General features: G+C 39.7%; 1 long non-coding RNA gene across 1 annotated transcript in view; it reads left to right on the plus strand.

Moving 5' to 3' along the window:
- The first annotated feature begins 3,609 nt into the window (after positions 1–3,609).
- The window catches only part of LOC116091016, a 44,694-nt gene continuing 23,440 nt past the window's right edge, over positions 3,610–24,863 (plus strand). The window contains exons 1-2 of the long non-coding RNA XR_004118891.1: positions 3,610–3,667; positions 4,123–4,306. This is a non-coding gene — a long non-coding RNA (uncharacterized LOC116091016). The remainder of the gene's footprint in view (positions 3,668–4,122; positions 4,307–24,863) is intronic.

Below are 24,863 nucleotides of genomic sequence, written 5' to 3' on the forward strand. Positions count from 1 at the left end.
GTCATCATGTAATGAAAACGTTTATAGCTTTGGCTGTGTCTGTGGGAAGACAGGATATGGTTAATGGTGGACACGTGATGAACTTCAAATTTTCACTTTGCGTGTTTATGTCCTGCAGGTAAAGTACAACATGGCACTGAATATGAAGTCTTACACACTTATATTTATTGAAAGTATTTTCTGTTCGCTTAATATTATTTCTATATGTTTCTCTTAAGTTCTGGAGCACTGAGTTTAATCTCCAGCATAATAAAACAAAAAATGTCTTACATATAAATGTTATATATAACATTACTATGTATGTGCGTATTTATATCTCCATATGAGTGTGAATATGTGTATAAGACTACTTTTATATATAAGAATAACTCTTGCTCTATGGTTTTATGAATGTTTTTGAACGATACAGAATACATACCAAAATATCCAATGCAGAGAAGAGAGATCACATTTCCTCACTGGATAATGATTATGAATAATTTTAACTTTTAAGTATTCTTTGAACATCCTCAGCAGGTCATTAATAGAGAGGAAAGCCTTTACGCCTGTTGTGTCAGTTTCCAGAATTACTCTTTGCTTGTTCTGATGAGTGGGGATTCCTGGTTTTCCTGATCTCACGTATCAGACTTTATCTCAGGTGTGGGGTGAAACCAACAATTTGCATCATCTTTGGACTGGTCCTTCTTCCATTTACTCTGCCATCTGAAATGTTCCCAAGAACTTTCAGGGTCCCTCATATGCTCCTTGTATTAATTGATGCTTACAGGAATCGAATGTGTGCATGACCCAACTTCTTCTGTCTTTCATGGCAGGTGAACAATAAAGTTGTAACTCTAGTTAGGGATTAGTCCTAGATCTGTGCCCTTGTGCTCAGGAGAACCTAGGATTTGCCTACTTACCCTGTTCTCCTGTGTAATGTAGTGGGATAACTGGAGGCAAAAGGAAATACATTTCTGATGAGCCCCCAGACTTCATATTTTGTACCATGTTGTTCTTCATCTGCAGGCTTTTTCCATAGGCCACATTTTGGGCTGGAGCCCAATTGCTCTTAAAGTGAAAATCTCAAACCAGCACAATTTAGTAACATCAATAAACTCCAGACTTAGACTGGAAGCAAGTCTGACACCACGTCAGAATAGTGATAGAGAAATCTCAGTATAGGCAAGTGAACATGGGAAGTGGGGGAGCACTCAGTAGACACTAATGTGTCAGCTGGCTGGCTGTGTCTGAGAGACACTGAAGGGCACAATGACTGAAAGGAGCTCTGCACCTTCCCACAACACTTCAGTAAAGCTCAGTGTTCTAAGTGTGAGCATGAGCACTGGGAAGAAAGATACATTTCGCAAGGATTCAGAAATGAGCTGCTAAGACTGAGGCATAAAATCAGATTGCCTGGGCATTGAGTTATAGTGAAAACTAAAGCATGTGAGAAGCAAGAGGCAGACAGCTTGAAGCTAGGCTGGTCTCCCGGGGAAGGCATCAGGGAAATCCAATCAGCTTAGCAGGTGACTGGCTGAGGGGAAGCTCGTTCACCAGGAATTAGGGACTGGGTCTGTGTCACCAGGGACCCAGAAAGGAGAGCTTCTGCATATAAGAAACCCCAAGTATTCTTCCCTGAGTTCTACGGGTATAGAAACAGCGAGGGATGGCTGTCTGCCTTTGTTAGTTGCTTCTACCGATGAATGTCTCATTTCCAGTAAAGATGTTCTACGGAGAGGAGGAACTTTCCACCAGCTCACCCATTATGCCTTATTTTAAGAGTGATTTTGTATATTTCTATTCTGATTGTGTTAATTTCACAGCTTAGCTTTTAATAGACAATTCAATCCACTGTAGCCTCAAGGAGTGCCTAATGACAATTTACATAATTCTGATACCCATTCCCTCACTCACATTGATAAGATTATTTTCAGATTCCCTAGAAAACCCAAGACCACGAAGTTGTCCAAATTGAATTCAATTCCCTGAGATGATATATGCATAATTCTGGTCACTGTAAAATATTTAGAGGCAGAGTTTCTGTCAAGGTAACCAAATTAACATGAGTCTATTATGGTGGTACTATTGTATGAAGACGAGAATTCCCCACCAGTGGCAAGAGAGATAGGAACTTCAGGTAGTGGCAGCTAGCCAAGGAATGTCAAGGGCTAGAAGCCGAGAAGTAAGGAGTCTGCTCAGGTGCAGAGGCAGCTTAGTACTGATGACACTTTGAGGTTGGACTTGATGCTTCCAGAGTTATAGAATTAGAAAATTTCAGGAAGTCAAAGCTACTCAGATTGTGATACTTAGTGACAATAGTCCCAGAAAATTAATACAGGCTATTTTTCTTAACATATCCAATGTTATTGAATTTGCTCTTAGAGGTAGAAACTGGTGGATCTCTCCCAGATCTCAGGGTTGTCTCTGTGAGCACATCTTTGGAAGACCTAGAGGTCATTTATACTGTTCTCCTCTTTCTAATATTCTGTGGATTCACATTCTGCTTGCTGTAGGACAGAGAAGCTTGGGAGGTGATACTCGGAAGCTGTGTGACTGTGTCTCCCAGAGCTGCAGCCAGGCAGGTGCTGGGCTTTGGGGAAGCAGGGAGACACCATTCTGGGAGTGGGAAAATACAGTCTGAGATCAGAAGAAGCAAAAGCCCAGGTTTCCAGACACCTGGACACCCAATCTTCTTTGGGGTGTCTCATAGAGGAGTGGGAATGAAGGATGGGGGCACAGACTGGACATTTAGGTGTTGCTGAGTCTCATGCCAGGGCCCACAAGCTGAGGACGCCTTCTAGCCCTGGGCCTAGGAAGGAAAGGGGAGCTCTGGCTTAGCTCAGTGGTGATTGTCCTTAGCTTGGGTATGGTTGTGTCTGGAAGCACAGAAAGGCCTCCTGTGGGAGACTTAGGCCGAGGCTCAGTAAAGTTCCTCTCTATGCTCCCCATGAATATTCTTGATGAAAAAGATGGTCCACTGTTGCCGCCCTTGTCGCCACCTCACCAACCAGCGGAAATAAGGAGGCGACCACGAACCCTTCTCCAAGAAGTTTATTCAGGAACCTTGTAATCTTACTTCTTACATCTTACTTCTTACATCTTACTTCTTACATCTTACTACTTAATCTTGCTATTTACATCTTACTACTTACATCTTACTTCTTCTATCTTACTACTTACATCTTAATACTTACATCTTACTTCTTTCTTCTTACTTACTCCTATTTCCCCCAGCCTCCAGCCCTCACAGGTTAAAGACTTTCCCTGGTCCCAATCAGCATCGGCTACGCGGCAAAGCATAATAGGCTACGAGAAATCATGCCAGCTTGCATCATAAACTGGAGGCACCCAGCTTGTTTATCACAATGCTCTCTGTTCTGGACAGAGACCAGGTGCCAAATATATAGGGTGGTAGCTGCGGCTCCCCACAGTCCACGGTTCTAAACTGTTTATTGACTGTTCATCATGGAAAATGGATACCAACTTCTCAGGGTGGACCCAAGATTAAATTCCTTTTGCAGGAAGGAATGTCTGGGAAAGGACGGTTATTGGCTAAACCCTCAGAGTTTCTAGGTACCTCATTAACATGGAGAACTCTGTTCTGGGCGTACTTGACCAACGTGGGAAGCATGGCATTTGTTCTAAACCAGGAATCTGGTAGAGATCAGGGCGGTGCCTATCATCTCAGGTGTGTACCTACCAAGTCCCCAAGATCTCAGACCACTCTACCAAGCTTCCTGGCATGGTTTACCGTCCCACAGCATTTAATGGGAATTATGGAAAAAATACCCCAATTTAAGTCTTGAGGTGGGGGTGCACTCTATACAGTTTCTTGGAAATATCAAATAGACATACACCCTGGCTGTTCACATCCTAGTTAGGCAACCTGCTCATAGCTCCCAGCAATAGTGGCCTTGTCTGCTGTACAGTTTCACCTACTGTCCCAGTGATGCTTCCTAGGATCATTGCAAACAACACACAGTTGACAAGACTTAAAGGATCTATGTAGGCTTAGTTCTTCAATAACTTCCCTTCTATCCCACTGAACAGAGAGGTAGGGAAGAAAAAACATTAATAGGAAAAGGGAGTTGTGGGCCTGGTCAGAAAGTAGTTCCTCATGGTGATTCCACTCTTTATTGTCAGGATACCAGGAATCCAGTCCAATAGCAACAAGCACAAATCAGTAGTGGCAGCATGATCCAGCAGAAACAGCAAGGCATGAGTCAGTGGAAGTAACCAGAATCAGCCAGAACACCAAGAGAAGTTCTCTGGCGCATTTCTCTCTACAAAGTGAAGACCAGCGAAGACTAGCAAAGCACTGCACAAAGTAAGAAAAGTTTTCTCTCACTTTTTATGAGGTTCCATTTATGTTTTTTCTACAAATCATGTGCCTTCTCAAATGTCTATTTTCTACAAAATATCACATGCTCTCTCACAAGACAACATCTAGAAAAACATCCATGATACAACTGTGTTGTTAAGCAACCAGAAACTTCCACTTCAGATCTTGATACACAACCTCAGTCCTAAGTCTGGCAACTTTAAAGGCTACGTTCATTCTATGTTAGCTCTTAAAGCGGATAAGAAACAGTATTGTCTTTTCTTGGATTTCCACAAAGATTGAGTATATAATCTGCAAAACTCAACTCAGCAATAAAGTGCATTATTCTTTGCTCTTACAGATTCCTAGAGGATGAGTGAATCTAGCAATGTGGGGAGTTATGAAGAGAGATTGGATCTGTGATGCTCAGTGTTCCTAAGGCTCATATTTATTGGTTTATGCACATTATTTTTAAATCTCCTGCCTGGATATATATTAGGATTATTCTTGTACAACTTGACCTTGAACATACAACAAAAATCTTTGAGGTCAAGTAACACAAAGAGAGTAAAATTAAATCCCAATTGCATGACACTCTTCAAGAATATGAGGAGCAAGAGGGTGACTTTCCATTTCCCTGGACTCTGTGGTACTTTGTACTTCATAAGCACTCAATGATTTTGTAATTGAGTTGAATAATTGGAAATGAAAAAATTGTCTTGTGGAGCCCCATATTGATAAAATTTAATGGATGAGTTCTTACTATGATATGCATATAACAAAATAGAGCATTATAGTCATTTTAAGTATCCAATTAAATGGCAGTAAATATGTATCAAATATTTTATAACCATCATTGCTCTTTTTAGAATTATTTGTGTTACAAATTCAGAAATTCTATATCCATTAAGCACCAATTATATATTCCATTCTCCTGCCCTCTAGCCAACTTTCTGTATCTATGAATTTTACTGCTTTAGGCATTGGGTTATTGTTAAAGATCTCCCCAGGTTATTATTAAGAAATCTCTTAAAGATTTCTTAAAGGTTTGGGCCCAAGGCAAGGCAATATTGAGAACAATAGGTCTTTGAGTCATTATTTGACTCATAATTTGAAGAAGACTATCGGATCCCAGTCTTATTTTCACCCACCACACCCCACCACTGTGACTCTTGATGAGGCATGCAGCTTTGCTTTCTCACGTTGCCCCACCATGGGGCTTTCTCACATTGCCTGCCATACACCCCTAGAATGAGGGCACTCAATCATGGCTGTAAATTGTCAAAACTGAAAACCAAGAAACCTTTTTTCTTTATAAGTTGGTAACATCAGGTATATTAGTATAGTGATAGAAAACTAACTAATAAAATTAGTCACTGAAACAAGTGGGATTCTTCAATATTTGTCCTTTTGTATCAGGCTTACTTAATTTGTACCATATTATCATTATCTTTCCATGCTATATCATATATCAGGTTTTCTTTAAAAATACAATATCTATCTATCTATCTACCTATCTATCATCTATATTATATATAACTGTAGGTATAGATATATAGATATCCTATCATTCCTATCAACTCTTCCACCAGTAGATACTTAGGTTGTTTCTACCACTTAGCTACCATGAATAAATCTTCTGAAACATTGGTATACTGTATTTGAGTCCCACTTTCAATTCTTTTCTGTGCATATGAAGGAATGGAATTGCTATACCACTTACTAATTTTATGTTTAGTCTTTATATGAATCACCAAACTATTTTCTCCCGTGGGTCCAATTTTTTATTGGAGGTAAAGTTAAGAATTAATGAATGTGTTGGGTTGGAAAGATGCCTCTGTGGTCTCTTGCAGAAGACTTTAGTTTCATTCCCAGCATCCACATTTAGGCAGGCATCTCACAACCTCCTGTAACTGCAGTTCCAGTGGGTCTGGTCCTTCTGGTAACCCTAAGCTCCATAGGACCATGATCCAGGAATGGAACAATGTGAGAAGTCTGAGTGCTTGGGGGAATACTTCAAGAAAACAAGACAAGAGTCTGGTGACCTCAGTTATTTCAAAACACACAATTGTTCTTGGGATGTATTTTTGTGTTCCTCCCAGGTGTAGTGGAAAGAAATGGGTTTAGTTCAAACTACTTACAATTCATAATTTTTGTTATTCAATTAAATGTTTAAACAATCCTTTTATAAACCTCTTTGGAAAACCATTTTTACCATGTGCAGCTTGTCCTTGTATTTCAGCTGGAACTTAAACTCCTGAAAACTTTACTCAGTGATTTATTTTTTCTCTTCACTGTCAGAGTATTCATTGTCTGGTTGTTTGAGTAAAGTTGAATTGGGTTTAGTCTGCCTATTTATCAGGTCCCAAGTCCTACCTCCTCTAGAGTGGTGACAAAGCATCTTCACTCCTGTATACATACACACACACACACACACACACACACACACACACACACACACACACCATAGACACCACATACATACACGTACACATACATATATACATACCACATATATATACACACATGTAACCTAAAAAATTAAAATAAAATGAAATATATTAAGTTAGGCACAACAAAACACATTCCCCCCTCTTCTGTTTCTGGTGATACTTACCTTCTTGTTCCTAGATGGCTACCACATCCTTGTGTGAATATATTGTTATGGATTTGTGACAAATCCACCTCTGTGTCTTTTATCCATGAATAACTCCTTGTCATTCTTATTTATTTGTTTATAAAGCCACTGAACATTTTCCAGGTTTATGTAAGGATGTGAAAGTATTCCTGTCATGGGATGATTGAAGCAAGACGATCATGTGTTCCAGGTCTGGGCAACATCCACCCTGTGCGTTGGGCCTTTGATCACCTAGGTTTCAGGGGACATTGTTAATGGCATAATGTTGACTCTAAGTTCCAAAACTTATGGTGATCCCAAAAGCTACAAAAACAAACAAACAGATAGTCTGGACTAGATTGCTAGTTCCAAAGAATCCTGGTCTACATGGTGAAGGCCTGTGTTAAGAAATGAAACCTAAAACATAAACAGACTACTTGCCGATAGTTTTATCCTGTAAGAAAAGTGAGAACTAGTATAGTTTCTGTTTGCCTGTTTGATTAGTTGATAGTTTGTTTTTGCAACTTTTGGGATCACCATAAAGGTTATAACTTTGGGTCAACATTGTGCCTTTAAGGACTCCTTAGCAATATCCCTTGAATCCTAACTGATCAAGTGTTTTCATTGTTTGAAAATCCTAGATAGCATCAACAAAACAGAATTTTCCTTCTTTCTTAGCTGCCTCTCCAGAAGAAGAAATGCCCGTCCTATGTTGCCTGCTACAGCTTCAAAGGTCACATTGACATCTGACCGTATCTTGAACAAGAAGCAAAGAGCACCAAAAAAACCCCTATCTTTTCCAAGAATATGTGTGTCCCATCAGGACTCCCCTTTTATCCTATGGGCCATATATAATTGCACTAATCTAGACAAATCACAGGCAAAAGTGGCATGACTTCTTTGGTGCCCAAATCACTTGTCCTTTGAAGGGGCTGTATACATTGCACCATTAAAAAAAAAAAAAAAATGTCCAGGCTCTTCTTAGCAATAAGGTAGGGAGAAGTTACTTTAGGCTGGGAGCCATAGCAACAAGACTGAGAGAGCAGTTACTTTCCTTAGAATTGTAAAGGAGGATTAGTAATTATGAAGTAAGGAAGAAAGGGGATTTGTCACAGCAGAGAGGAGGCAGCCACCGCTAAGCTTGTAATAAGCAGATTGCAAGAAGAAAATGTTCAAACGAAGTTCATGGGCCTTCATTATAAATGGTGAGTGATTAACGACATTGCATTTCATTAAATTTATGAGTCGTACTTGTTATACAACACATCACTAATAAATAACGGCGGATGGATTAATATTGCTGTTCTCCATCAATATTTTCATGATGTCTTTTCACCAGAATTAACTGTTGCCAGGAGAAAAATCAACTGAAACCCTTCAATGTTGATGAAGCAAAATGACTTAATCAGCTCATCCTAGAAAGAAGGAAAGCAGAGTCATTACATAAAACCCTGACCACGCAGGCGCTCAGCTTCTGACGTCTGGAGGAGAAAAGGCAGACAGTTTGCTTGGCCTTCTTGTTTAATCCCAGGTAGAAGCAGAGATCACTGTGTGAAAATTGAGTCAGTCTCTGCAGTAGCCATAAATCTAACACTGGGCAGGTGTCTCCTCACCCACACTGTTTCTTCCACTGACCTATAGCTTTCCTACAAGTCTTAGTTTATATTCCAATACTCCCAGAGATAACATTTACACCTGAAATGTCTCAAGGTTCATAGGGCTGAATCCCATGGCAGCAAATGTTGGGAGAGGCCAGCATCAAGCACGTGGCCTTCAAGGGTGGGATATCCCTACCATTTCTTCTTCTTCTCCTCTCTGCCCTCTCCTCTTGATTATTCGCCCCCAGTTTCCCCTCTCTGCTATAGTGAGGGTGCAGCTTCAGTCTACCACGCCCCCTCTTGCTGATCATCTACTTCACCACAGGCCAAGCCCACAATGAACTGAATCCTCAGAAAAGTAGCTACAAAAAAATCTTCCCTTCTTTAACTTGATTTTTCTCAGGTATTTTGCAACAGCAGTGGAAAGTATATAAAATATCCTTTCTCTAAACAAAGAATAATGCACTTATCTTGACCTCTTGGTATTCAATATACTGTGCTTAGTCTAGAAGTCAACACCGGATTCAGTAACTTAATTTCTAAGCAGTCCTGGTAAACAGACATTTTGCATAAATCAGGGATCTTGTACAAAAACAGAGGTATCCTCTACTTTAGGTTAGTGACATACAGCATGCAGGGCTATCATACAGGAGTCCTGGCCTTCTCAGTGATTGGTTAGGTTCTTGCCCAGTACAGTAGACAGAATTCCAGATGTATTCTTAGAAGACCAAGGTAGAAGCTGTCAGTTCGTCATGGCATTACAACTATTTTATTTGCTGAATAGTCAGACAGGTTCAAAGGTTGAGAACATAGTGCCCCCTCTAAATGGGAAGAGTTTAAAAGCATGTGGGTGCCATGTTTTGAACTTACAACACCAGCTTGAATGCTATGTCCTTAGAGAGGTCTTGTCTAGCTACCACTGCCTGGTTCACTGTAATCATTTCCTTTCTACTTAATCTTTTCTTCATGACACCATTACCTGAGCACAGTGTGTAAACACACTTGCTGAATCGTCTGATTGCAATGTTGCTTGCTCATCAGTATGTAATTTCTACAAGAGTATGAAAATGAGGCATTTTGTCCATAACTGGGCCTACTCATACTATATTCCCCCAAACACTTAATGCACAATTAATATTTATTGGGTCATGAGTGCTTAGAATGTTTTATCGTGTAACACCTCTGGCAGATCATAGTAAGGATTATAAACTATTCATTATTAATCCCTATTCTTGATTTTTTTTATAATTTGGTCTTCACTATTACCATTCCCACATTTACCCATGAATGCAGCTCCTTTGTCACAGATTTACAATGTGAAGTCAGAAGTCAAAGAAGTCAAAGCTACACAGAAAACACAGAAGGCTTATTTTTTTTTTTGGCTGAGCCCAGACTTATGGAAATTCACCAATATCCTGTCACACAAATTCCTAGCTCTGACATGAAAAAAATTGGATTAGGAAATAGTGAAGGAAGAGATATTCATGAAGGTGTAGCTTTCTGAGTGCAAAGGAGGAAATATCTTCGTGTATTTGTTACTGTCCATGATTATAGAGTTATTGGGAAGCAAACAGTAACGGTGCCTCGGAAATTCTGAGAAAATGGGCTGAGTGACTTATTGCCTGTTGGGCCAGAGCCTGCAAATCTGTTTTTGAAAGCACAACTGGGATAAAGCTACAGAATAATGTGTTGCTTTTTACCTGCTCCAAAGTCCTTTATTGGGTCCCAGGAGGGAAACCTGAGAGAGAAGGGAAATAGCAGAAACTCACCAGCCTGGTTCTGTGTGTCGCAGACCGAGAGCAACAAGATAGATAAGCATCCAGCTTCTATTTTCATCTGAAATTAGTGACAAGTCTCCTTTAATGAGGGCAGACCTTGCTATGACTGTGCATCTCCATTTCGTCTTGGAATCAAATAAAGTCAATTAAAATCATTGCATTTCAGATGGGAAGCAATTCACAGTCTTTTATTAGCAGCACAATGGTGTTGTTTTCCTTTGTCACCAAGGTAGCAATTAACAGGCTTCTAATGGCACAGAGGTGGGTGACAGGCAAAATGGGTTGTTAGGAAGGCGGCTATGTTCAGACCCCTTCAAAGAGAAACAGGCTGCTAAAGTTATCAGGTGGCTCAGAGTCACCTATTCAGGCAGAGGGTTATGTTCTAGATGGGGAGCTCTAACTGGTTAAAGTATTGGACATTGGTGGCACTCCTTCCAAGTCCTGTCGACATTGTGGAAGGAAGCTGGAGGATGAATAGGAGTAAAGTGAATCTTCTACTGGATAAGATATTAATGGTCTAACTATGAAGACAGTGGCTGTACTATTCTTTACAGTGCCTGAAAAAAAATGGAAGAAAAGAAAGAAAAGAGAAACAGAACAGTAAGACTAGTTGAGAAGTAAGTTGATCATTAGGGGATGAGAAAACTCCACAGTTTTCCTTAGTTTTCCAGCTGTGACTGTTCAGTTTTTACCAACTGAGATCTGCCCAGACTCACTTTATGGAAATTTACAAACCTAGAATAAATTACAAGGAATTACACAATGAGCCCAGGGTACCCACCGCCAGCTGGGTGGTGAGCAAGACAGGCAGGCTTGCAGTGCCTGGACTGGCAGACCTTTCCTACCATCATTTCATTTCCTCCCCTTGTAAACATTCTTCTGTGCTTCCTTGGATATGGTAGTAGACCCATGTTATAGAGAGAGAGGTATGCAATTTGCTTATGACCCAAATGCATTGCATACAAGTGTAACATTGCCAAAATAGATACAGTATCCGCCCCATGCTATTGACCTCGTTATGTGAGTATGTAGACTTTCCTCTGGAGGCTGAGCTTAGCCTGCTGAAAATTTTAAGTTTATCTCAATGTTTTCCAAGTATTAAATAATATAAAGCAGACACTGAAGCTAGTGAAAAATAAAAAGTGATTTTAGAAGTTCTGATTGTTATAAGGTACCACTGGGGGATTTTGATGATTAATTTTTGTGTGTTGTATTTTTAATACATATTGATTTTATTTCCGATTCTATTTTATGTATAGCTATATTTTATGTCTTAGCTGTAAAAGTGATGGTCTTGGCTTGTAGGAGGAAGGAAATGTTTTCTTTTCAGTTGCTTTACATTTTTCTCAAGAAGTCACTGGGAGACTAAAGAAAGTAGGAATCAATGATTGGATATGTGTCCAACATCAGCAAGGAGACATGAAGACTTGAGCCTCTGACAAACAAACTGAGCAGGAGCAGTGTTCAGGACGGGGTCCTGAGTGACTAAGCAGAGCTCTTCTTCTTAAGACCGTCCTAGGATCTGCTCCCTAGGTTTGCAACTCTGCAGATCATTGCTGTGGTTCCGGTTTGCCAGGCAGTGATGATGGATTACCAAAACATCATCTTCTTGTCTTTTTCCAAAATCAGGCTACTAGATGTGCTATTTATTCCTGTTTTTATAAATCTCTAACGTCCATATCTAATTGTTATTTTTTATTTTAATTTCTAGCTTAGAGTGAAGTTTTGTCTTACTGATGGAGATATTGAGCTTGTATAAGATACATGGACCTAAATGTGTGGTGAGAATTGAAAGAGTGTTCAATTAGTGTCCACAGAAAAATCCTGACTTGAACACTACTCATAAGAAAAGGTGGGAAGATGGAATGATGGTGTGCTGGATGGAGATGTTCATGCAGAGCTGACATGAACATATTGTATATGTTCTTATATGCATACCTAACAAAAACATTACTGCTATACCCCATGGCAGCCTCACAGAAATCTCTGCCTCAAAACTGCAGAATTGTGTAGAAGTAGACTGAGCTCAAGCACTACTTAAGTGTGCTGATTTCTACCTATTTGTTAAAACCCCTTTCTCCTATTTTAGAAAGGCAAATGTCAGAGAGAAACTGCCTCCAGGAGTGATTACCACAGTCATTCCTCCAAAATCCCTTCTGTAAATCCTGTTTGTGAAATGAGGATTTTTTTCCAACCTGCAAATGCCTTTTTAAACACATTTTTAAAGGCATTAAATATCTTTAAGAACGTCTGCCTACAAATGTTTGTTTCTGCAATTTCTGTTCCTGCAAACAAGTCTAACTGTGATAGAAATTCCTTTCGGTGGCCACAGGACAGGACTCTGAAACTAGTCTTGGATGGCAAAACTGTTACCGACCTCTAAACGTTATAAGAAATTGTGGGGGGCCTTTGGAGGCATTTGCATAGGTCCTGCTCATATGGGAAGAAAGAGTAGTTCTTCTATTTTCTCATATGGGAAGAAAGAGTAGTTCTTCTATTTTTTTCCGTGGGCAAGGTTGAGTCTTTGTTGTTTGGAATTTCCATGACAGGCCAAGTAAACTTGAGAGTATAGTGATGCTGAGTAAAAAGGGAGCAAGAAGAGAGCCCAAGGAGGCTTGTCAAGCAAGAGGGGAGAAGAATGCCCTAGATCCAGCAGATTGGAAATCAAGAAGACAAGGCTCAGACACCGTTCCACTGTTATATTCTGTGAAGAGGGTAAGGATGGTGGAATACAAGAATAGAGAGCTGGGTTTGACCGCTAGGATGTCTTTCCAGACTTGGTGAACACCCGGACACCACATGCAATAGTAAGCCACAACCGTGTTATAGAAAGTTTTGTGGGAACTTTCTTTAAGGACCCGGCAAATTCTCAGGATATTTTTACCTCTGCTCTGGAACTAGGCTTACTTTCCTGTTTTCTTTCAAAATGGAGAACAGAGAAGGAGCTGGAGTGCAGATGCATCGTTCAAAGTGATTCCAAGGACAGGCAGTGCTGTCTGTAGAGGAAAATGACAGGCAGAGTGAAGCAGCAGCACCAGGCTATGTTCTAAAGCAATGAAGCTGAAGCTGTTTGTAGTGAAGCTGGTTGTAGTCGAGGCTGGAAGATGGCTGAGTGGTAGTCTGACTCTTCTCTATTCTTCTAAAATTTATAAAGCATTTACTTTATAAATTTATAAAATTTATAAAGTTGGAGGAGAAATCTGGTTACAATACTCTATGCTCATTCTGATAACCTCTTATGTACCGATCTTATCTATAAAAATTTTCATCCCCCAGAAGATAGAGATTCATGATGACATGGCCACCAAACATCCATGAGGCTGAGGGGCTATGTCAAAGAGCCTGAGAGACCTATGGAGGCTTTGAGGAGAGCCTCAGTAGTGGAGGATGAGTCTGCAAGCACACAATATGTCTCATGGGAAGATGCTTTTAAAAAGTGGTTTCATGGAATTGAGGAAAAAGGTGGTGCTTGACGGAAGGAAGCAGAGCTAAGAGATGCTGTGGTAACAGCAGGTATGGGAATGTGGCTGCGGCAGACAAAGGGACTGTTGTTGGTGAGTAGGGCAGATTCTTGGACCACTGGGAGGCTTTGGCCACCAGCAGACTCAATGCTGCCCAGACCCTTCCCACTGCCTAGTCTCGTGATCAAAACAACTCTGAGCAACAACAACTCATCCAAGTTAAAGAATGGCTTTCTTTGAAAGGCTTCTGTGGTCCATGCTGCCACTGGAAACCGTTCGGAAGCCCATGATCCTTGAGGCTTCCTACTGCTGTGGGAAAGGAAGCAGGGGTATTGATGACTACAGACTCAGAACTGAGAATTAGGGACATTGAAGGCTTCTGTGACCAACTGTCCCCAACAACAGCAGCAGCAGCAGCAGCAGCAGCAGCAACAACAACAAAACAATCCAGACAGAAATCTGTTGAAGAAAGCCCTTGAAATTCTTGATAAAGATACTGAAAGTCTGCATGATTGATGGCTTCTGGTGGGGATGTGGGAGAGGGAGTATGGAGTAGGGAAGGACTCAATTTTTTTTAAAGGGGTTGTCCTGTGGGAGTTTGACTATACTCCAAAGATTATATGGGCAACACAAACTGGACATGGTGTTTGTTTGTCTGTCTGTCTGTTTGTTTGTTTTTGTGTGGGAAAAGTGCAAGTGTTGAAAGGTGGACATGGAGGGAATGGGAAGAGAGTATGATCCAGGTACAAGGTAAAAACTTTCCAAATAACTAATAAAAATATGTTGGGAAAAATATAACCCCCAAATCCTCCCATACTCACCTGTTCCCCTCAAAAGCTTTAAAACGGGGACTTACTGATTTACTCTAACCAGAGAGGAAACTCTGCTTGCTCACTTTGCTTCCTTCTACCTCAGTATATTTAGGTGCTTTGCAGACAACAGACACATGTATAAATTTTTATGCAAGAAAACATCCCAATGATATATATATATATATATATATATATATATATATGTGTGTGTGTGTGTGTACATACAGAAACTATACATATATGTGTGTATAAAATATATAAATAGATATATATGGTGTGTGTGCATGTGTATGTGTATGTGTGTAGGCATTCAAAATACATGCAAAGCTGATAAAATGGGAGGGAATATTTTCCATTTCCTTAGCTCAGTGTGGATCACTTTGATAACATGCCCTAGGGCTGAACTTCCTGCTCCATATTATTTGGTGAGAACATGGGAGAAATGGATGTCTTGACTAGTTTTAAGTCAACTTGACACAAGCTAGAGTCATCTGAAGGGAGGAAAACGCAGTTGAGAAACCACCTCCATAAGGCCCAGCTGTGTAGCAGTTTCTTTGTTATTGATTGATCAGGGAGGGCCCAGACCATTGTAGGTGGGACCATCTCTGGGTGAGTGGTCCTGGGTTCTATAAGAATGTAGGGAGAGCAAGCAGTGATGAACAAAGCAGTCATCAGCACCTTTTTGCATCAGCTCCTGCCTCCGGGTGGGTTACTGCCTTGTTTGCGTCCTTGTCCTGACTTCCTTTGATGATGAACAGTGATACTGTAGTTTAAGCCAAATAAACGCTTTCTTCCCCACCTTACTTTTGGTCACAGTGTTTAACTGCAGCAATACAAATCCTAGCTAATATAGTGAATATTTCCATGTGTGAGCTGTCATTGATCTCTTCAAGTGAGTGGCTGAATGGAAGAAGGGGAAAAGTAATAAAAGTGAAAGAAAGACAGTAGGAATTTTTGGATATATCCTGGCACAATTATAAATTTCCCCTTTTAGCTTGACTATAATAGAATCCTTGAAATCAAGTGCTGAATATTATCTAATGCTATATGCAAACATGTATATATTTATATGCATATATTTTCAGTGCCTTGGTGCATGCACATACGCATGTGTTTATGTGTGCAGATGCACATATATGTGTACGTATGTGTGTCATTCTCAGGAATAGTGTCCTTCTTCTTTGAAACAGAGACCCTGGTCACTCATTGGCTCAGTGCTTTCTGCTTATGCTGTAGTAGCTGGATAGCAGTGGAGAGCTTTGTGTCTCTGTCTCTCCAGTGCTGGGACTATAAGCATGTAGCACCATACCCAGCATTTTAACATGGGTTTTGGTCTTAAATTCAGATCCTCATGCTGTAAGGTAAGGGCAAATCACTTTATTTGACAGAGCTATCTATCCAGCCTGTAGTTTTTATTTGCTGAAAATTAGAACTGTGTTGGAAGGCCTTTCGAACTTAGATTGTGCTGTTCATCATTGCATGCGTGTGTGTGTGTGTGAAAATACAGTTCTGTTACCTTATGACTGACAGGACTGAGCATCTTTGGTTATGTTACTTTGTCTTTATTTGTGGTGATTAATGTCATGGAAGTGGACATTGAACAATGACCCAGTCCAACCTTCTGTTTCTATTTGAACAGTAAGTAAATTACCCACACACTGAACAGTATTAGTTTAAAGTATGGAGCAAACAATAGCTCAGTGAACTGCCATGTTGTATTTCAATGAAATTATCCAAGTAATTTGAAATTGGGACAAAAGAAATAAAATTATTATACGAAGAGATAGCCGGTATCTTTTCATTGTAGTTTATTTATTTAGTCAGTTAATTATGGGTCTGGTAATGGTGTTTCTATATAGACCAGGCTGGTCTCTAGTTGAAGATCTTGCTGCCATTGCCTTCTAAATACTGGTATTAATGAGCACCATCATATCTTGTTATATTAAGATTTTAGTAGAGGCAGGACTCTTCTGGAGAACATAATGTAAAAGAAGGCAAGGCAGTCTACTTACTCTGTGTGCTATAGATTTGTATCAGTGTTAGAGGCAACTGGAGAGTTTGATTTCCCCCAATGGCACCAGGCATTCCACATGTATCAGGAGAACAGTAATTCTTAACCTACAGGTCTGAACCCCTCCTGGGTTTCAAACAACCCTTTCACAGGTGTCACCTAAGACGATCTGAAAACATGGGTGTATACATGATGATTTGTAACTGTGGCAGTAAATTACATAAATCATAATTATGAAGTAGCAATGAAATAATTTTTTGGTTGGGGGGGTCACTACAACATGGAAAATTGTTATAACATTATGTTATAATGTGTTATAACATTAGGACAATTGAGAACCAATGAACAAGAGTTTCATTTGAAGTAGTGACACTAATAAGAAGTTGTTAGAATGGTATTTTCATGGTTCTGCCTGTACCAAGACCTATATTTAAGGTCTCAGATAAAATTCCACTTTAGTTCTGTTTCGCTCACTGGCAAGACCAGACAAGTGTTATTTATACCATGATTGCCAGAGCTATTATTGGGCAACAGTTTCTTGGAAGATGAACCTCAACTTCAAATTTCCCAGGAATTAATAACCCTCTATCCAAACGCTGCTTAGCAACAAGCGGGGGCTCATGCCATTTAGATGACAGTAAGAGTCATAGTGAAATGTCTTCAGGATCAAAATCTCAAATGGTTAAGAGATTTTTCTATTGTTTCATATGTAAGACATACCACATTCTCATGTAACCATCCATGGTCATGATCAGCATCATGGGAAGAGACTATTAATAATCCATATTTGGAATGCTCACAAATCTCATTCTTAGATTCCCCAAGAGTAGAAAAGAAGTTTGCTTTAGTAGTTGTTGGAGACTCTAGCTCATGCATGAAGATAGAACATTCCCAAAATCCTCTATGGCTAATTATATCAATAAAGCCTTTAATCTTTGGAGGGGGAAAAATGTTAAAAATGTATCCCTTTGGTTCTTAGAATAGTCTATATTCCAGAGACCTACATGTTGAAAAATAGAGTAAGAATAAGTTATATAAAGAATGTTGGTAATATTAATTATCAATTTCTTATATTAGGCAACATTTCTGTCTAGAAGTAGTAGAATCCAAACTTAAAATAGGAATGTCTTAGTTTACTCTGAAAGTTAAGAGGTAGCTGGCCTTGAGAAATCTGTGGTGAATGAATAAGTATTTTTATACATGGCTAGTAGAAATACAAAATAGTAAAACCACTTTGGAAAATCATTTAATGGTATCTTACGAAGTAAAATATATATGACCCAGTAATCTCATTATCATGCATTTACCCGAGGAAGGTCAAGACTTGTGGATGCTTGTGTTGTGCTGTGACCATTGGAGCCCTTCCATACTTGCCTCAATCTAGAAACAACCTAAATTTCCCCTAGTGAGGGAATGGACAAACTCACTGTGGGATATCTATGTGATAGAATACTAGTCAGCAATTAAAGCAATGAATCATAAATGCATGGATAAATCTCAAGTGCACTAGATCCCAGGACTATTCATTTAGATGGTAAAGGTCAAACACCCACTTATATTACAGTTCTCTAGAGCACTTATTAAACAGACTGCAAAATCGCTACACCAGTGCTTTTGTATTCATCTGCCTGGATTGGGGACTGAACTTCAGTTCTAAAATATTAGCAAGTCCCTTGGTGGTGTAGACACTGTTGGTGCAGAAACCAGATTTTGAGAAGATCACATCTATAAACCATGATGAGATGTCTCTTTACCAGGAATCTTAGCTGCACAGAGTATCTGTGTGGCTTTCTCAAGCAAGAGTCCACACTTAGGCTTATTGTCATTATCGATGCCAACCCCAAAGCCATTGTTGTGGAGACAAATAACATAGCAAAGTAGTTATTCACATGTGGATATGGATCATTCAATATGCTGTTTATAAAATGGATACTGTTCCTTAAAGTTGATGGATATGGCTAATTGTCCCTTATACTCTTACTTAAAAGTTTTAGCAGTTTTTACACAGAAGCCCATGTTTTTAAATGAATTGTTTATATGTGGTCTGTCTTTTCATTTAAAATAAGAATGATGAATCTGCAAATTGCTCTTTCTAAGTCTGTGAAGAATTGAGTTGGAATTTTGATGGGGATTGCATTGAATCTGTAGATTGCCTTCGGTAAGATGGCCATTTTTACTATATTAATCCTGCCAATCCATGAGCATGGGAGATCTTTCCATCTTCTGAGATCTTCTTCAATTTCTTTCTTCAGAGACTTGAAGTTCTTGTCAAAGAGATCTTTTACTTGCTTAGTTAGAGCTACACTGAGGTATTTTATATTATTTGTAACTATTGTGAAGGGTGTTGTTTCCCTAATTTCTTTCTCTGCCTGTTTATCCTTTGTGTATAGGAAAGCCTCTGATTTGCTTGAGTTAATTTTATATCCAGCTACTTTGCTGAAGTTGTTTATCAGGTTTAGGAGCTCTCTGGTGGAATTTTTGGGGTCACTTAAGTATATTATCATATCATCAGCAAATAGTGATAATTTGACTTACACATTGGAGTACTACTCAGCCATTAAAAACAATACATTTATGAAATTCTTAGGGAAATGGATGGATCTGGAGAATATCATCCTGAGTGAGGTAACCCAATCACAAAAGAACAAACACGGTATGCACTCTCTGATAAGTGGTTATTAGCCCAGAAGTTTGGAATACAGGAAGAACAACCCACATTCCACAAGGAACTCAAGAAGAAGGAAGACCAAAAGGTGGATATTTCATTCCTTCTCCTTCAGAGAGAGCCAGCTCTTACAGACTGCTCTCCAGGGAAACAAGTGGCTGAACATTACCAGCAGCTGTTGTACCCAGAACTGTGAAAATGGAAGCCTTCTCCATGGGAAGATTCAGCTGATCATCTGCACAGCCCCATGTTGCTGCATGTACAAAGCCTTATTCCTCCACCAGTATCTGAAAGAAAGTCTATCTAGAGTTTTCATGAGCTTAGTTTAATCAGGTTTAGGGTTGGTAGGGAATGGTGCTTCCAGAATATTCCTGGATCAGCCCCACCTTTCCTTCTTTCTCTAGTCCTCTTCTTGCCTTCTCTGAATACCCATTCCCTATGAGTCTTCCTTTACGAAAATCAAAATGTGGCCTGCTCACTCAGAAGTTAAATACAGAACCTGAAAAGGTGAAGAGTATGAAGGCATGTCCTCCTTCCACACATTAGTTCCTCAATCTAGCCCAGTAGCTGAGTAGCTGATTTCCCTTCAGTGTGGCCAAGAATTTGTATGTTACATTTAGCAGTACTGCCCCTATTAGACACAGACCTACAGGCCTTTGTACTCTGTGAAGAAACACCTACCAACAAACATACCAGCTCACCTCTGACATTACTATCTTACAAGTACATTCTGTCTCCCCAGAGACTACATACCCACTTGAAGACCCAGCAACAGCAGCAACAACAGCAACATCAGGCACCTAAGGGTATTAGTTTCTTGCCGATATAACAAAATACCATTAACTTGGGGACTTATAATGGCACCAACCTTTATTCGTGTTAGAACTCAAAAGACTAAATGTGTCTCATTAGTCTAAAACTTAATAATGAAAGGTCTGAGTTTCTTTCTGGACTTTGTAATAGAGAATTTCATCTTTTGCTTTTCCAGCCTGTATAGGCTGCCTATATCCCTTTGGGAGATCAAACCTACTCCATCTTGGGACAGGCCTCCATCGTTCAAAAAGGGGGCTGAAAACTTGACCTGCAGCTGAACCATACTGCACCCAAGTACCAGGAAGGATCCCATGGCCTGTCCTTGGCCTATACCCTAGAGTTACTCCATAGCTACTTCCTAGCAACAGGCAATTAAACATTAGTGTGATTGTGTCAGATGTACTTTCAGACCATTTGTGATTGTTCATGGTTTTGCTTCAGAGCACCCACCTGTTGGCTTCTAAGGGTCATTCAATTAAATGCTTGCTAGCTTAGACATCCCCTTGCTTGCTCCCATTTCCTATAATACCTTATCCCAATGAGGGTTCAAGGATTCTTCACCAAATCATCTTGATGGTTCAAGGTTGGTGGTAAATAGGCCTAAGCTCAAGCTTGTAAATAAAGACCCTAAAGAGATTGCATCAGAGTTGGCTTCAGGGTGGTTTTTTGGAGCTCAAGAACAAGGCAGAACAACTTAAAGTCCCTCCTATCTTCAGCCATTAAAGGCCTGTCAAAGCTTTCTCTCATCATAGTATATGAACTCTTAGTTTTTATCTGCCTCTTCTATAATTAAATTGTGATGATATTGCCTACCTAAATAATACATAGTAATCTATTTTTATGGTGAGATGACAGCCAGTTTAATTCACCCTGCAATCTTAATTGTCCCTTTTCCTTTCTTATGTACAGAGACAAAGGTAATACAAGTTTAATTCTCACTCTTTAAAACTCTGTTGGAACTAGTTGACAGTACACAAATCAGTGGTAGAAAAGCATACACATTTATTTACATGTACAAGTATAAGAACTATACAAAATATCAGAATCAACACATGCTAGGCATGATGGCCTATGCACTCAGGATACAGAGGCAGTTCTGAGTTTGAGCCTAGCCGGGTCTACATAGTGAATTGTAGGTCAGTAGAGGCTACAAAGTGAGACCCTGTCTAGAAAACAAACAAAATATCAAAGAAGTCTCACAAGATTGAAGACTAAATAATTTCTGCAGTGGAAGAGAATAATAATAGAAAATAGACAATTTGAAAGGGATAAGAAATGATTTTGAGAAGGTAGGAATGAGCCCAAAAAGAATCACCAGGAACAATTTCTCTTGGCTTCCTGGGAGTAACTTATATATAGCTCAGAGAAAATGGGGGATTGAACTTCTTTGTAGGTAAAAGCTGTCTTATTCAGAGAGGAAGTCTTTCACAAGGTCTGTCTGAGCTGGTGATCATACATGTAAAGTGTATTTGGGTTTGGTATCTCCTTTGGTAGTTGACTTGCTATGCTAATTTAAGCAGTTCCCAGGGCCTTAGACAAATGCAATATTGTGGGGAAGAAATTTTCTCAGCAGGATAAATTCTTGGTGGGAGAAAGAATTGTTCAAAGAGCTTCTGAAAGACATCCACTTTCCTGTAAGTCTAATCACTTCAGTATTTTGAAGTGTCCAACTTCAGTGAATCACTTTCTGTGCCCTGGCATGTGTTATATAACATGGATCCATAGACACATGTGAAGAGCAGGCTGTGGCCAACTCTAAGCTACTACATACAGTTACATCTTTCTTTCAGGCGATACTTTGCTTCCCTCTGAGTGATGTCATTTTATAAAAAAGCAATTGGTAATGCTTTGACAGCCAATGCAGAGGCAGAAACAATGTTATGTTTTGTCTCTTCATGTAAACAGCCACCATCCATGGATAACAATGAGGCACAGACAGGGAATAAAACTTATTTATGCAAATCAATAGCACCACCTATAACTTTTCCACTGAAGTCAGAAATACACACAGGCCTCTGAACATCCAAACACGACAAATGTCACAAGCCTGTCACCTGTTTCCTGCAGTGCCTGGTAGACCACACTGATAAGCATCAGACCATCTGGCATATGTCACAATATCAATAGATGACAAACCTAACTCTGCCCCCTTGACCCTCAGAGATCCACTCCTCAATGTGGCACACCCAAACCACTGTCTAGACCTGGGCTCTATACTTTGAACTGGTTCTTGAACCAGATTTTCTGACTGGATTTGTTTATATACAAACACCTGCAGTGGCTCTCCTCACATTTTGTATCAGTTCCATGTGCTTGTCTTCAGTAAGGCTTCTGAGACTTTGATAGCCATTTAGTAATCATTCTGCAACAAATAGTTTTGTAGAAATTGTAATATCTGAAATTGTTATCTGAAAAAGAACGTTAATAATTCGGATTATATTCAAAGGACCTATAATTGCCCATGGTCAAATCTATAAAGTGAAATCAATAGTACTTGGTGAGTTGAAGCCAAGAAAATTGAGATGGCTCAAGGGTTTATTTATTTAATAAGTCTCAACACTATGGAAAGATATGTCTATTTCTCTCTGTGTTTCAGGTATCATCAGCAGCATACAGGTTCTAAAGATGAAGGAGTTAACGTGTTGTCTGTCACACTTCCAAGGTCTAGAGAGTTCAGCCTAAATAGACCCCAGCTCTCCTGGAGTACAAATGAGTTTAGTGACAACATCCTAAAGACAAAAGACAGTGAAAGGCTACTTTGTTAGAAAGTGAGAAAGGCAATTTGGACAGCAGGCTGAGCGGTCCCCTCTCGTGCATCTGAGACCTCCCACGGACTGAAGGGGACTTAGGCAGGACCTGAGGAGGGCAGCCCACCAGCGTGGCTGAGAAAGCTTCCATTGGTAATTTTGCCCCAGGGGTCTGTCTTGGGGCAGGCTGACACCACTAAAAGGAAAAAGAGGCACTGTGCTTCATTTTTAAAATAGATTAATTGATATTTAAAGCTGAATTCTGTAAGGTCTTTGATATTTCTGAGAAGTTACCATCACAGATGTTTCTGTTCTTTTACTGAATTTTATTTCATTTTATAGGCCTAGCTTTAATTATTTCTGGAATTACAGGCGAAATAAGTGAAAGGAAGTTTTCAGCTTTACTGGAAATTCTCTTGTTTTATGCATGCAAGCTCAGAAACATGACCGTAGTCATTTGTAATTACATTTACTCACCCAATAGATGACTTAAGGTCATGGAGAAAGAGCTCTCTATGTGGTTACCTTGTTTTGAAAAATTGAAACCCCATAAAAAGAAATCCCAAATCCTTAGGCTTGCTGTAAATTTCTAGAACTAATCTAGTCTGCGGTGAAGACACGGCATGGTTTTAAGCTGCCAAGTCTGGCTCGTCCAGCCCCAGTCAACCCGAGGAACCAGGGGAAATCTTCTAAAATGACAAGCGTCACATAGCCAGAGCACTACGGGAACTGTGTTTAGTGTTAAATGACAAGAATGTGGAACTCCATTTGGTCTCTAGGCCTTAAACCGCATCAATCTCATGTCTCCAAGAATTTGGTAGCTGTATTGTGAAGATCAGTTAAACGATTTTATTTTCTGAAGTTGTTGAGCCAGTTTTGTAACTGTGCGGTGTTTAACCAAGACACATTCATGAAACTTGAGTATTTCTTTCCTAAATATGTGTTTCATTTTATTGTTTATCTGTTGTTTGTTTGTTTGTTGTTCCTCATGATTGAACCAAACATGTAAACCTTAACCTTTAAATTTTATTTGTTCATTATAGTTATTTATTTACTTAATTAATTTATTTATTTATTACTAGCACATGAGGGGTGGCCATCCACAGGTGACTGTCTGCCATTATGCATGGTGCCGCGTGTACGTGGAGGTCAGAGGACAGCTTTCTGGACTTGCTTCTTGCCTTCCACCATGTTGGGGCAGGCTCGTTCTCGTGTCTGCCACCGAAATGTATGCACTAGACTAGCTTCTCTGTGATTTCCCTGTGTCTGTCTTCCCTCTCACCAGTCAGGTGCTGGAATTATAGATACATGCGATCCTATCCAGCTTGTTATTCCAACTCATCGGTGCCCTTAAAGCCTCACCTTTGCAATCTTAAATCCCAGTTTCCATCCTTTTGTGGAAGTATTTGCTCCCTGTACTTTGTTTATTTTATTTTATTGTGGAAAGCTTACATAGGTAGGTGTCATGCAACAAACACAAGGCTGGTCGTCGGTTGATTCTCTGAAAAGATATGTTTAAAGCAAGTGATCATGAAGATGATTTATTCATGCCTTAAATACCTTTACAAAGCTTAAAGCATATAAATTGACGTTCATTTGCCAATCTTTGATGTAAAGTAAGTCTCTTCTCTGACTCTGGGTCTGTTAATTGGCCTGTTATGTTGTCTCTCCTCATAAATCCCACCACTAACACATGCCTTAAGATTCCTGCCTTCAGTTTCTTTACATTGAAGCACAGTTAATGTAACTTTTGAAGTCAGTTTCTATAGGTTCCTCTGACACTTTGGGAGCTACACCTTATTCAACTTGGTTTTATTGACTCGCTTTCATGGGAGCTGTTGGAAATATTTATGTTATTTTTCACTGAATCACTTTTACCCCTCCCAAGCTCATATTTCATTGATTTGCATAAATCTAATTATTTACATACCACTTAGCTGCTTATATATTGTCAATTAGAATGCTAATAGATTTGGTAATAATTGCAATTGATTTCTAGTAAAATGGATGATCTTCGGCATAAATAAGCCTGCTGGGCTACTAGACAGGAGGCTTGGGCTG

The sequence above is a fragment of the Mastomys coucha genome, unplaced genomic scaffold, assembly GCF_008632895.1.
Source record: "Mastomys coucha isolate ucsf_1 unplaced genomic scaffold, UCSF_Mcou_1 pScaffold15, whole genome shotgun sequence".
NCBI classification, from domain to species: domain Eukaryota; kingdom Metazoa; phylum Chordata; class Mammalia; order Rodentia; family Muridae; genus Mastomys; species Mastomys coucha.